At 37.7% G+C, this 15,796-nt stretch overlaps 2 pseudogenes; one reads left to right on the top strand and one right to left on the bottom strand.

Annotated features, from left to right (window-relative positions):
• Nucleotides 1-749: 749 nt before the first annotated feature.
• On the top strand, nt 750-2,284 carry LOC101704799 (elongation factor 1-alpha 1 pseudogene; annotated as a pseudogene).
• Nucleotides 2,285-9,990: 7,706 nt separating this feature from the next.
• Nucleotides 9,991-10,888, bottom strand: LOC101705149 (caspase-3 pseudogene; annotated as a pseudogene).
• Nucleotides 10,889-15,796: the final 4,908 nt, after the last annotated feature.

Here is a 15,796-nt window from a genome sequence, read left to right as displayed (position 1 = left end):
CTGCTGAGGATGCAGATGCAGCTTAGCAGTGGAGTACCTGGCTAGCATGCACAATGCCCTGAGTTTGATCCTGTGCACAGCAGAGGAGGGGGGGGGGGAGGAGACAGACATGAAGAAGACAGAGACAGAAGAGAGGGAGAAGAAGAAGAAAAGAAAATGATCATTGCTTCCACAAAACTATAGGATTTGTTCAACTTATAAATATATTTGGATACAATCGTCTGTCACATACATTAGGACAGGAAAGAAGAAAATGAAAGCATAATTCTACATTATCTCTGTATATCTTAGGAAATACAAAGAAACCGGAAGTGCAAATGAGGAGAAAGAAAGTGAGGGAGGAAGATGGATGTGAGCACATTTACCAGAGAAGGTTGGCTATACCAGTAGGAGGATGTCACTGTAACTCTCCCTTTATTTGCAGAACTGTCACAGAAGCTCACACCCTTGGCATTCCTATCTTCTTCTCCCACAAAGAGAAAATCAAGATTCAAAATGCCAAAATAAAGACCTGTGGCAAAAAAACAGCCTCTCCAGGACCTAGAATTGAGACACCTGGAAAATAACAACTTGGTGAAGAGAAAAAGTATAATCTCTGAGAATCGGGAGAGACAGGAAAACTAGAAACTGAAGAGAAACTGGAGAAACTGAGCACAACTCAGAAAAGAATGAAGCACTTTAGCTTTTTCACAATAGGTTTGCCACAAGAGCATAGGTGTAGTGGAAACCACCACTAAATCAAAGCCAACATGGGAAAGGAAAAGACTCATATCAATATCACCATCATTGGACACATGGATTTGAGCAAGTTCACCACTGCTGGCCATCTGATCTACAAATGTGGTGGCAGCAACAAAAGAACCATTGAAAAATTTGAGAAGGAGGCTGCTGAGATGGGAAAGGGTTCTTTCAAGTACGCCTGGGTCTTGGATAAATGAAAGCCGAGCATGAACATGATATCACTATTGACATCTCCCTGTGGAAATTTGAGACCAGCAAGTATTATGTGACTATCATTGATGCTCCAGGACACATATACTTTATCAAAAACATGATTACAGGCACATCTCAGGCTGATTGTGCTGTCCTGATTCTTGCTGCTGGTGTTGATGAATTCAAGGCTGGTATCTCCAAGAATGGGCAGACCCATGAGCATACCCTTCTGGCTTACACACTGGGTGTGAAACAACTCATTGTTGGTAACAAAATGGATTCCACTGAGCCACCCCATAGCCAGAAGTGATACAAGGAAATTGTTAAGGAAGTCAGCACTTAGATTAAGAAAATTGGCTACAACCTTGACAGTAGCTTTTGTGCCAATTTCTGGTTGGAATGGTGACAGTGTGCTGGAGCCAAGTGCTAACATGCCATGGTTCAAGGGATGGAAGGTCACTTGTAAAGATGGAAATGCCAATGGAACCACACTGCTTGAAGCTTTGGATTGCATCCTTCCATTCACTCATCCAACTGACAAGTCTTTTAGGCTGCCCCTCCAGGATGTCTAAAAAATTGGTGGTATCCGAACCATCCCTGTGGGCAGAGTGGAGATTGGTGTTCTCAAACCTGGCATGGTGGTCACCTTCACACCAGTCAATGACACAAGTGAAGTAAAGTCTGTTGAAATGCACCATGAGGCTTTGAGTGAAGCTCTTCCTGATGACAGTGTGGGCTTCAACATCAAGAACGTGTCTGTCAAAGATGTTCATTGTGGCAATGTTGCTGGTGACAGCAAAAATGACCCACCAATGGTTTCACTGCTCAGGTGATTATCCTGAACCAGCCAGGCCAGATCAGTGCTGTCTATGCTCCTGTAGCAGATTTCCATACAGCTTACACCACTTGCAAGATTGCTGAGCTGAAAGAAAAGATTGATCACCAGTCTGGTAAGAAGCTGGAAGATGGCCCCAAATTCTTGAAATATGGTGATGCTGCCATCATTGACATGGTTCCAGGCAAGCCCATGTGTGTCTAGAGCTTCTGTGACTATCCACCTCTGGGTTGTTTTGCTGTTCGCAGTATGAGACAGACAGTTGCTGTGAGTGTCATCAAAGCAGTGGACAAGAAGGCTGCTGGAGCTGGCAAGCTCTGCCCAGAAAGCTCAGAAGGCTAAATGAATATCACCCCAACACCTGCCACCCCAGTCTTAATCAGTGGTGGAAGACCGATCTCAGAACTGTTTCTCCCAATTGGCCATTTAAGTTTAGTAGTAAAAGACTGGTTAATGATAACAATGCATCATAAAACCTTCAGGAGGAAAGAAGAATGTGTTTTGTGGACCATTTGTTTTCTTCTTGTGTGTGACAGTTTAAAGTTATTAGCTTTTAAAATCACTTTTTAATGAAAACAACTTGACCAAAAATCTGTCACAGAATTTTGAGACCTATTAAAACAAAGTTTAATGAGAAGAATGAAGCACTTTAGAAAGCAAACCCTGGCTTCCTGGGAGAAGGACCTTGATACAAGGTGTACCAAGGGATACACCTTGGCTTGGACAGTAGCCATAGCCTTGGTTGTACAAGGAGAGATGGACTTCTGGAGCAAGGGAAGCACCTCACAAATACAAAGGCAAAAAACCAGGCAGAGGGAATGGTACCTTGGGGCAAAAACAGGGGCACAGGAACTAGGACTCCTGGAGTGGATACAGCCCTAGGACAGACACATTGGTCAACCATACACAGCAGGAAATGCAGGATAGGACTCTGCATTCATACAAAAAAATGTGAGTGTAGAAACAAAATACATCTTAGCAGTGACTCATTATCCCTTCCCCGTATCCAGTGCTGCAGACTCTGGGAAGAAACTACTTATTCAAAAACATGCAGAAATTTTTTGATCCATTTCTCTTTAATCTCATTGGGGGTTTTTTTTTTTGAGGTTTGAGGGTTTTTTCTTCTTTTTGTATTTTTCTTTTTTCTTACATTTCTCTCTTCATTCTTTTTCTTTCTTTATTTTGCTGTTTTTCCTTTTTCTTTTCTTTGTTCTGTTATGTTACTTTTACTAACTCTATTTTTTTACCCCTTAATAAAATACTTTAGTATCATTTTTCTCATTTTCCTCACTTTTCTCTCCTTTTTCTCATTTCCCTTTTCTTTACTTTTCAAATTTACTTCTTTCATTTTTCTATTCCTCACCCCTTCCATCCTTTCTTGTATTATGATTAGGCTTTCTTTATTAATCTTTAGATATTTAGTTGACTGAATGTTACTATTTTTGATTATTTTCTATTACTAATGGTAGTATAGTTGCATTTAGTACATATTTACTGTATGTCAATGAGCCGTTTGTTTTATGTCTATATTATAATTACTGATCTCTTTTCTACTCTTAAAAGTAGTAAAGTGGTAGCTTTTATTTTATTTTATTTTATAGCTTTTATTGGTTTTTATGGTATGTCAATATCCAATTTGTCTATTATTTTATTTTCTGTAATATTCTGTTTTTTATTATTTACATGTTTGCAGTACACAATGAGTACTTTCACAATAACATGTCATAAATTCTTTTTTCTCCTTCCTCTACTCTCCTTTCTCATCTCTTATCTTTTGGTCCCCTTCCCATTTTCAAAAATATACCTCCCTGTTTCCTATTATCTATCTTCTATTTTGCTCTTTAATTTATTTATGCTTTGGGGTTTTCATATAAGAGAAATAATGTGATGTTTAAACTTGTATGTCTGATTTATTTCATTTACTATTAAGATCTCAAGGTGCATCCATGGGTTATGCTGCTATAAACATGGATATACATGTATCACTATAATAGTTGTCACTAAGTCTTTTGAAAAGATATCTAGAAGGAGAACAGCTGGATCAAATGGAATTGCTCAGAGAAACCTTAAAAACAAGAGAACATGAAAAATGAATCCAACAATTACTAGATGATGCAAAGAAGATTAATCTAAGATTAATTGGAATTAGTGAAAAATCAGAAGGCAGCACAAATGGAATAAAAACCTGTTTCCAGGAATAGTAGCTGAAAAATTGAAACAATGCTGAGATTCCATCTCACTCTAGAAAGAATACCTGATATCAAGAAATCAACCACTAACAGGTTGATTCAACTAATAGTTGGCTGGGCTGTGGGGGAATAATGAACCCTTCTCTACTGTCAGTGAGAGTGTAGACTGGTACAACCACTGTGGAAATCAGCATAGAGATTCCTTAAAACACTAAAACTAGAGATTCCATCTGGCCCAGTTATTCCCCTTCTTGGTATCTTTTTGAAAGAATTAACAGCATCATATCACAGCTATATATGTACACCCATGTTTATAGCAGCAGTTTGTAATAGCTAAATCTTGGAAACAGCCCAAATGCCCATCAACTGATGAATGGATAAAGATGTGTTTTTTATATACAATGGAGTACTACTCAGCCATAAAGATAAACTTGAGACATTTATAGCTAAATGGATGCACCCTTAGACTCTTAAGTGAAATAAATCAGACACACATGTGTAAATACCACATTGTTTCTGTAGTATAAGAAACCAAAAATGTAAATAAGGACCAAAATGCATAATAGACACTGTGAAATAGGAAGAAAATGTTCTAAAGGGTAGGGAAACTAGGGAGCTGGGGAAAGGAAGGAAGGGAAGGAAAAAATTAGAAAAGAAGGGAAAATTGGAAACAAAGCTTTTGTAAACAAGGAGGGAAAGAGGGGTTGAAGAGGGTAGGGGAATGCAAAAAAAAAAAAAAAGAACCAAGATATATCATGTATAGGTACAAATTCCCTATGATGAATGTGATCATAATGTATACCTAAAATGTACCAATAAACTTAATTAATTAAAAAATAATAATAGCTGAAAACTTTCCAAACAAGGGGAAATTTTTAAAATACAGATAAATTAGGCATATATAGAGCTCCAAATCACCAAGATCAAAAAAGAAACCCCCATAAATCCAATCCAAGGACAGAATTTTAAAAGCTTTTAGACACAAGCAAACAAATCCCTTATAAAGGTAAACCCACTAGAATTACAGGAGACTGCACAAACCTTAAGAGAACTTGGAATGAAGTGTTTCAAGCCCTAAAAGAAAACAACTTCCAACCCAGACTAATACATCATGAATTGTCTTTCAAAATTGATAAAGAAATATAGACTTTTCATGACAAAGAACACCTTAAGAAATTCATGACTACCAAACCAGCACTCCCAAAAGTTCTCAAGGACACCATAGAAAGAGATAATGAAGCCAAGATCCCAACAAGTCTAATGGAATGAATACACCGGGCAGGGAGAGCAGTTAAGCAGAAGTGGGAAAAAATGAATGATCAGCAGGAAATAATACAATTACAGGAATAAGTCAATACCTTTCAATAATAACTATCAATGTGAATGGTTTCAATTTCCCAATCAAAGACATAAATTAGTACAACCCAATGGTATGTTGTATTTAAGAACAACATTTAATTCAAAAAGAAATTCATAGATGAAAAATCAAAGGATAGAAAACAGTATACTATGCAATGAGAACCCCTAAACAAGCAAGAGTAGCTATCCTATTACAGACAAAGTGAATGTCAAGCCAAAACTTACCAGAAGAGGCAAAGGTCACTATATATTGATTAAGGGGAAAATTTAACAAAAAGAGATAACAATAATATGCACCAAAAACTGGTGCACCCAACTTCAGAAAACAAATGCTACTGGCTATAAAAGATCAGATAAACATTGACATAGCTGTAGTGTGGGACCCTTACACCCCACTATTACAAATACATGTGTGAATCAGACCAAAAGAAAAAAAAAACAGCAAAGAAATACAAAAGTTGAGCTACATCTTCAAACAAATGGACTTAAATTTCTACAGAGTGTTCCACTTAACAACAACAGAATACACGTTTTTCTCAGCAGCACACAGAACTTTATAAAGCATGGTTAAACAAATACAAAATTAAAATTATTCCATTCAGACTATAAATCAATGTCAAAAGAAACCACAGAAATTATTCAAACACATCAATGTGTCACTGAAGAAATCAAGGAAGAAATAGACAACTCCTAGAATCAAATGACCATGCCAGTACAATATACCAGAACTGAAGGGACACAACAAAAGCAGTCCTAAGAAAAAGTTTACAGCTATGAATGCCCATATCAGGAAAAATAGAGTGACCCCAAATGAATAACCTAATGATACACCACAAGGTCCAAGCAAAACAAGAACAATCCAAATTCAAACCTAGATCAAAGAAGGAAATTATAAAGACCAGAGCAGAAATTAATGAAATTGAGACTTAAAATACTTGAAATAGAAATTCCTATAGAGCCACTAAGCTAATCCTTTTCTAGGTATTCTTCCAAAAGAGTTAATGACATCATATTAATAGTGATACATGTATGCCCATGTTTACAGCAGTATAACTCATAACAACTAAATCTTGGAAGTGGTCCATATGTCCATCAACAGATGAGTGGATAAAGAAAATATGATACTGAAACATGATGGAATACTACTCAGCTATAAAGAAAGACAAATCTGAGTCATTTGTAGGAAAATCGATCCACCTTGAGGCTCTAATATTAAATAAATAAATCAGTCACGCAAGTTTAAATATCACATAATTTCTCTCATATGAGAAGCCCAAAATATAACTAAAGTAAAGAGAAAAATAAAGGATAGATCATAGGAAACATGGAGATACACCTTTTGAAAATGAAAGGGGACCAAGATGTGGAAGAAAGTGAGAGGGGAGGCGAGAGGAAGGGGATAAAAAACAACTAAGTAGTATTATGTATATGTACCCATTCCCTACAGTGAAGGAAATCATTATGTACTGCAAATATGTACTAATAAATTTTTAAAATATATTTTAAAAGAAAAGAAAAATTTAAAAACATTTAAGATATTTCCTACAAAAATTGAAATAATGGGTCAGGGATTTAGCTCAGTGGTTCCACTGCCTACCTCACAAGCACAAGGTCCCAAGTTCAACCCCCAGTACCAAAAAAAAAAAAAAGAAAGAAAGAATATCATAAACTTGATGTGGTGGCACACACCTGGAATCCAGCATTAGGAGGTTGAGGCAGAAGTATCCCAAGTTTGTTTAAGCCAAGTCTGGATATCTTAACTACTTAGTGAGATCCTATCTTAAAATGTAAAATAAAGGGCTGGAGTTGCAGCTCAGTGTGAAGGCCCTGGGTTCTATTCTCAGTACCATGGGAGAAGAAAATGGAAAGGAAAAGGAAGGAGAACAAAAGAGAAAAGGAAAGAACACTGTAGAGAGTTGTCTTCTTCTGAACCATATAACTTGGCCTTCTCTTCCCACCTTCCTCTTTGCCACTGGGCTCTCCCCACCCTGATGGTACAGTACCAGGAGATAACAGTAGATCTCAACTACTAATAATCCTAAACATAAAATTAAAAAATACTCAATAAGTATATGTGGGTGGATAGGTTTATTGTATTGCTAAAAATGGTTATGCTTAAAACCAACTAACTAGAGGGAAATTTGGGATTTGTAACCAAATTTGACCTTCTTGGGCCCCGGGTACTCAGGGTATTTCTGGATTTGCTGCACCATTTTTGAACTTTAGATTGGAGTGTTGTCTGCTTGAAATTGGCTTCCTACTTTTGTGACTTTCTCTCCCTAACACACCACTTTTTCTGAATATGACTTTTCCCTCTTAACTTATTGACCGGTTATATCCCAAAATGTCTCCAGTGAAACTAAAATACCAAAGATGAATGGTGCATTACTGCCCAGCAATGCCAGTGTTAGATATTATAAAGCCAGAAAGTGTAGCTGTAATGGAAATTCTTTTTTTTTAACCTTTCCCTACTCTCTTGGTTTTTATTTTTTCCCCTTCCCCTGCCCTCCCTTCAACCCCTCCAACCCTCCCTATTTAGAGACTTTGTTTCCTTTTTTTCATTTTCTCATATTAATTTCATTCCCTTCTTTCCTTTCCCCTTCCCCTTTACCCCTTTTCTTCCTATTTCACATTATCTATTATACCTTTTAGTCCTTACTACCCTTTCAGTTTCTCACACTAGAGAAACTATTTGGTATTTACACGTGTGTCCTATTTATTTCACTTAAGAGTATCACCTCAATGTGCATCCATTTAGCAATAAGTGTATCTAATTTCTTGTTTTATAAAAAAAAAACCCACATTTTCTTTATCCCGTCTCCAGTTGATGGGCATTTGGGCTGTTTCCAAATTTTACCTATTACAAACTGTGCTGCTATGAACATGGGTGCACTTATATCACTGTGGTATGATTCTTTTAATTCTTTGAGGAAGATCCCCAGCAGGGGAATAACAGGGTCAAATGGGACTTCCAGTCCTAGTTCTTTGAGGTATCTCCATACTGATTTCCACAGTGGTTGCAACAGTCTGCACTCCCACAGCAGTGGAGCAGAGTTCCTCTTTCCCCACAGCCCCACCAGCATTTATTATTGGTTGATTTCTATTTTTTTAAGTTTGAATTTATGTTCTGAAATAAAAATGCAAATTTAAAAACTTTTACAAAATTGTGACACAAAAACCCACCTTAGGATATCATTACATGCAACATTTACTTACAAAGAGTTAATAGATCTTATCAAAACAAATAATTGTCAATTATAAATGTCAGTTCCTTTCTTTGAGCCAAAAGAAAGTTCTCGTGAAACGTTGGATTGGTCTGAAAGCTGGTGAAGCACACGGGTGCAGTGAACAATGTGAACACCTCCATGAACTGAGGAAGCTTGGAGCTGGGCCTTCCTGGCTGGGACTGAGCTCTGGCCTGCAGTTTCCCCACATGCACCAGTCTCTGATTGGATGCTTCTGAACTCCTATGTGCTGTGGTCCTTTCATTTCAGGTAACAGTACAAAATGTTACCACTATTTTCCCACTGATTGTAAACTTCAACAGAAAATAGCAAGCTTACAAACTATACTACAATGAATATTACAATTTTTGTGACTTCAGAAAAGCTTCATTTTAGAAGTTTCTCACTTGGTTTACTTTCTCGCATCCTTTGGGAGTATCTTCTACACACACTGTATGCACCTGAAGGAATCATCTGGCAGGATTTTTCTGAAGTGGCATCTGTAGCTCTGCCTGGTTTGGACAGAGCCACATCTCTGCTCAGGCTCAAACAATCTTCTCTCATATTACAGCTTGCCCAGCTGATCCATTTATTGTTTTTTCTTTACATTTCACTGTTCTTATGCAGATGATATTTTAGTATGCTCCTGTAGAATTTCTTCATATCATCCTAGTTAGTAATAGTTTGAGGTTTTTACGTACTAGATCTTCAGATATTTTGCAGGTGTGTAAATTTCATCTGCCTTGCATAAGAACAAATAAGAAGAAACATGCTGGTAGATCTTAGCACCTTATAGTTATGACTCTGTCTCTCCAGTAATATTTCATGTTAGCCTTAAAAGAATCAACTCAGTTTACTCATACTTTCTCTGAAATATTCTTTCTTTCTCAATAGTAAACATAACTATTTTTTTAAGAAACACATTCTCAGAACAAACATCACAAAAAACATGAGCTGTAAGTGATTTTAAAATGCACTTGATTCCTTTTCATACATCAGTTCTAAAATAAAACTTCAAAACTTTGACCATGCCCATGGATCCTCAAGGTCTAAGATACATTCGTCCACACCATCATTTCTACAGTATGACAAAAACTAGAGTGCACAGTCTTAAGTGTGTAGGGAGAGTATCATTAAAATTCATTACTGCAGTGTTTAAGTCCCTCATAATTACTTGAAATTCATAGCATATCATCACAAAATGTTGCTAATTATGAAAGGTGTCAAATTACAATAACCTTTTCATAAGATTATTCCAATATTCATAAATATTTATTCCTAATTAAATTCAATTTCCACCAGATTTTTAGCCTGAGGCAGCTGGATTGTGGTTATTTTGCTGGGCAAATGGCATGATTCAAACTACCATCTGAAGCATTCAGTTAGAGAAGGAAATACAGTATCATTTATATAGTTTCCTCACTTGGCATACAAACTTTAAAAAAGTCAACCATTTTTTAGTGATAAAAATATAGTTCTTTTGTGAGCATGGACACAATACATGGAATTTGTTTCTTTGCATGAAAAGTGCAGTAATAGGAAAAGGATTGAAATTCTGTTGCTAACTTCTGGTTAACCCAAGTAAGAATATGCATAAACTCAAGCTTGTGTCCATACAATTTCACCATAGCACAAAGTGACTGAATGAACCAGGATCCATCCTTTGAATTTCACCCAGGAATAGTAACCTGGTGCTGTGGAATACGCGTACAAGAAATCAGCCTCTATGGATATTTTCTGCCACGCCATGTCATCATCAATACCACTGTCTGTCTCAATGCCACAGTTCAGTTCTGTACCCTGGCAGGCCTGAATAATGAAAAGTTTGGGTTTTTCAGCTAGATTTCTACAAAGATCCCCGCTGAAGAATTTCGTTAATATTTTCAGGTCAATGGATCCATTTGTTCCAAAAATTATTCCTTCTTCACCATGGCTTAGAATTACATAAATAAAGCTGCTCCTTTTGCTATGATCTTCTTTAGAAACATTGCACATCAACTCCACAATTTCTTCACATGTAAGATCATTTTTATTCCTTACTTCGTATTTCATGTTATAAATGTTTCTCTATGGTTTGCTGCATCTGCATCTTTACCAGACTGAGCTGACATTCCAGTGCATCTATGAAAGTTCTTATTATTAATAATTATACATAAATACATTTCAGGATAGTCCATTTTGTATCTATTATCCAAGGATATTCTGGAGTCCATTGATTTGTCTCCGTGTATGATCTTTGTTTCTAAATCTTTAATGGATGATGAATGCACTGAGTTTTCAGTGTTCTCCATGGCTACTTGCTTAACTCTGCACCCTGCTGGTGCCCGCAAGGGTCTATTGGTTGATTTCTTGATAGCAGCCATTCTTTCTCTGGTGAGGTGGGATCTCAGCGCAGTTTTCATTTGCATCTCTTCAATGACCAGTGATGTTGAACACTTTTTAATATGTTTATTTGACATTTCTACTTCTTTGTGTGAGAAATGTCTGTTCATTTCTGATGCCCATTTTTGGATTGGGTCTTTAAATTTGGGAGGTCTGATCTTTTTAAGTTCTTTATAAATTCGAGATAGTAGACCTTTGTCTGAGGAAGAGCAGGCAAAGATTTTTTCCCACCTTGTGACCTGTCTCTTCAGGTTGCAGGTGGTTTCTCTTGCTGTGCAGAAGCTTTTTAGTAAGAAGAGACCCCACTTGTTGATTGTTTGTGCTAGTTCACAGGCAATTGAGGTTTTGTTCATAAAATCTTTTCCTACACCGATGTCTTCAAAAGTTCTACTAAACTTCTCTTCCAGCCAGTTCAGTATTTCTGTTTTAATATTTAGATCTTTAATCCATTTTGATTTTAGTTTAGTGCATGGTGAGAGATATAGGTCTAGTTTTAATCTTTGCCAAGTTGAAACCCAATTTCTCCAGCACCATTTATTAAAGAGGCTATTTTTCCTCCAGTGAGGGTGTTTGGCTCCTTTGTGGATGATGAGGTGGCTGAGTGTGTCTGGAGTTGTTTCTGCATTTTCTAATCTGTTCCACTGGTCCTCAGGTCTTTTTCTTTGCCAGTACCATGCTGCTTTTATCACAGTAGCTTTGTAGTATAGTTCCAAGTTGGGGGTTGTAGTACCCCCTGCCATGTCTCTATTACCTAGAATTGCTTTTGCTATTCTGGGTCTCTTCTTGCTCCAAATGAATTTTTGGATTGTTTTCTCAAGGTCCGTGAAGTATGCTGCTGGGATTTCAATTGGGATTCCATTGAATCTATATAGCAGTTTTGGAAGTATGACCATTTTCACTATATTTATCCTTCCTACCCAGGAGCAGGGGATGTCTTTCCATTTTCTGATATCATCTTCAATCTCTCTTTTCAGAGTGCTATAGTTTTCAGAGAAGAGTTCTTTGATTTCTCATTAGGTTGATTCCTAGGTATTTCAGTTTTTTGGATGCTATTGTGAAAGGAATTGTGTGTCCTATTTCTCTCTCAGTGAGTCTGTCATTGGTGTAGAGGAAAGCTATTGCTTTTTGTGTGTTGACCTTGTATCCAGCTACTTTACTGAATTTGGTTATTAAGTCTAGAAGACTTTTGGTGGAGTTCTTGGGGTCTTCTATTTAGAGCATCATGTCATCTGGAAATAATGACAACTTGACTTCATTTCCTATCTTTATTCCTTTTATTTCTTTCTTTTGTCTAATTGTTGTGGGTAATGTTTCCAAAAGTATATTGAACAGGAGTGGTGATTATGGACAACCTTGTCTTGTTCCTGATTTTAGTGTGAAGGATTTCAGTTTTTGACCATTTAGTATGATATTGGCTGTTGGTTTTTCATAGATGGCTTTTATCAGGTTGAAAGACTGTCTATTCTAATTTTTTGTAGGGTTTTTATCATAAATGCATGCTGCATTTTGTCAAATGCTTTTTCTGCATCTATTGAGATGATCATATGGTTTTTGTCCTTGGATTTATTGATATAGTGTGTTACATTGATTGATTTGCGTATGTTGAATCATCTCTGCACCCATAGGATGAATCAAATTTGGTCAAGGTGTATGATCTTGATGATCTTCTGCATTCTATTTGCCAGTATCTTATTAAGGATTTTTGCATCTATGTTCATTAGTGAGATTGGCCTATAGTTCTCTTTTTCAGTTGGGTCTTTCTCTGCTTTTGGGATCAAGGTGATGCTTGCTTCCAGGAATGAATTCAGGAGTATGCTTCCCTTTCAATTTCACTGAAGAGTTTCAACAGTAGTGGCGGTAGTTCCTCTCTAAATTCAGCAGTGAAGCCATCAGGACCTGGGCTTTCCCTGGTTGGTAATTTTTAAATTACTTTTTCACTTTCATTGATTGATATTGGGTTGTTTAGAATTTTTAGGTCTTCTTCGTTCAACTTCAGTAATTCATATGTATCTAGGAATCTGTCCATTTCTTCTGTGTTTTTTTTTTTTGAGGGGAGATTTCACTTTATTGTTATATCACTCTCACAAATAATCCTGACACAGCCATAAACACTGAGCAGATAAAGTGCCCTTACAGAGAGGCCTGGCAACAGAAAGAAGGAGGAATCCAGTTCAACTCCTCCATGTCCCCAGCCTAGAAAGATATTTCTATTACACAAATGTGAGGGCAGCTGATGTACTGGGTAATCTATATGATGGAAAATCTGAGCTAAGAAACAGAAAATCATACCAGGTGGGGTCTGTGCAGGGCAAGGAAATAGAAAAGTAAGAAAATACTCATTCCTCAAATGACTCAGGCATAGAAATACCAAACAATAAAAATATTTTTCAAACTTCCTGTACTTGAGGTGGGCATCTAATAAGGAGTTAGATAGGTCTGGTACTTCTTGGTGGTATCATTCCTGAAAACAGTGACCTAGATACACATTCTTTCTCCCATACTCTGAGGCACAAGAATTTTCTAAGACTCTGGGAAGAACTGACCTCAGCTTTTTGCCTTGCCAGCCCCCAAAAGTAGAACACTGGGAAAATGGAGGCTATCAAAGTAGTCAATTTGGCAACATCTGAAGAAGGTTAATGAATCTCTTGTAATTATCTTTGGACATTTTAAAGTGCTCTATCAAGCCTAGGGTTTAAAACATAATTATTTGGTTAAAGAATTCCAAGTGATTTGAATATATTGAAATTACTATATCCTAAGCCCACTTCATCTTAGCTGTTTTTATTCTCAAACTGGAAAATCACTAGCTGATTTTCTGAGACCAGAAGGATCACTAAGGACCATCTGATCATCCTTATGATGCCATATAATCCTGAATGCAAAGGCCCAGGCCCAGGTGCATCTTTCCAGAACCTGAGATTTCCTGGCCTCACTTAGTCCACAGGGAATAAAATAAAGATAAACCAGAAGGAACCTTCAATATGTCTCACTTGTGGCTAAGAGTCAAGGCTTTCAAGGAGGGAAGAGGGGTGAAGAATTTTAGCTCCATCCTAGGATAAGAACCAGGCCAAAATGTTAACATGATAGGTAGGGGAGAAGTGTACAGAGGCCTTGGTGGAAAGGAACAAGTCCTCCTAGGTAAGGAAGTGGGGTGTAGCTGGAGGCAGGCTGAAAGCTGGCAATCCTAGGATCACCTCTGCTGAGCTTCAGGTGTTGCCTCCCCTACTATGGGTGGCCTTGCTTAGTTTTTTGTTTTTCTTCCTTTATTGAGGCTGATAGGAAAGGAGCCTATGGAAAGACCCAGTGAAAACTGACTTCCTGATTGTTCAAATGGGGGTCACCAAATTCCCAGTTTTTAGGAGCTCCTGTGAGGCCAAATTCAGGGTTCAAAGAAATGTTTGGTAACTGAAGAATGTTTGGCAGTAACTGAACAATGAATGGACAAGATAGTTGGTGGTACATGGCAAGGTTCAAAGTGGGATCCATTAAACACCCTGAAAACTATAGCTATGAACCAAGTATAGACCTGGGACTATCTTAAAGGAATACATCTGGGTATTTTTCTGACTCATCCAAATATTTTTATGACTGAACTGAATGGGAGATTCTATTACAAATACTCTTAAGTTATGACTGGCCTGACATATGGACAACTTGGAAGATTCAGCCGCCTTTTGTTATGTATAGTATGTACCCAGGTAAACATCCAGATCTCAGCTGTATTGACTTACAGCCAAGTTGAGTTACAACCAGCCCTTGTGAGCTGATAGTTTGTAAGTCAAGGGTCCACTGTCCTAGTGTGCTTAAACTGACACCTGAAGAAACAATGACAACAACAAAAAAGCTTTTAAAAACTCCCAGGATTTCCCCAACCCTTTGAGAGGGTCAGGCAATACTGCCCAGTTATAAAAGGTTGTTCTTAATACTACCAGCTTCCCCAGATCTGAACAAAGCTGAGGAATTTCCCAATCCTCAGTTCCCTGCCTGGAAGCTTCACTCTGTGCCTCCATTCCAGAAAGCTTTCCCCAGGTAGGCCTCACCACCAATTACTCTACTCAGGCTTCTCCCTTCTATTCTAACCCTGCTGTGGGTTTTTTCATTTTCTTTCTCTACCCCTATTTCCAGATACTTGAGTCTCTTTCAGATATCTAACAGGCTGGGTTGAAAAACTGACTGGATCTTGGTAGTAATCAATGTCTCACAGTGATGCCTAGATTATTTACTAAAGGCATCAGTGATGTGTCTCAGACAGGGATTAATATTCATCTGTTTGTGATCTCTTCCCCTTCCTCCTCTCCAAGAAGTTCACAGTGAAAGACTACCTCACTTCATCTCTGTACCCTCAGGTTTTAGTGCCAAAAGAAGGCCCTAAATGTAACAGTTCAGGTAGGGCACTTTTGGCGGGCTTGGTACCCAGGAAGGTGGTCTACTCAGACCCTCCTGGCATCTGTCTCCAAAACACATTCTTCCCCTACCCTGCCCTTTTCACACACTCTTACTCCTTTGTCTTCCTGTTAAGGCTTGAAAACAAATGAGGCAGCACAAGAGCCCTGGCTTGGAAATCAGGTCTGAATTTAGGTCCCTCCTGCCACTGACATAATATATGAGCTTGAACAATTCACTTGCCTCTGTGGACCTTTAAGTGAAGTGTTTAGAGTAGGCGACCACTCTAGGCTCTTTTAGATCAGTTCATACCTGAGAAATAAATGAATTAATCAGCAGAGATTCTAATTCCAAGACATAGGTTTCCTACACCTCTTTGAAACAGCTGAAAGAAGGTAAGTCAGGTTCCTATTTATTATACATTTAGCTATAGGAAAAGAAGCGGTGTATCTATGAAGAAATAGAACCTGGCAGCCCTATTACTTGACTAA

This window comes from Heterocephalus glaber, unplaced genomic scaffold, assembly GCF_053883595.1.
Source record: "Heterocephalus glaber isolate CG9 unplaced genomic scaffold, H.glaber_assembly_v1.0 deba00001454, whole genome shotgun sequence".
In the NCBI taxonomy this organism is placed as follows: domain Eukaryota; kingdom Metazoa; phylum Chordata; class Mammalia; order Rodentia; family Bathyergidae; genus Heterocephalus; species Heterocephalus glaber.
This window is presented reverse-complemented; position numbering and strand designations above follow the sequence as displayed.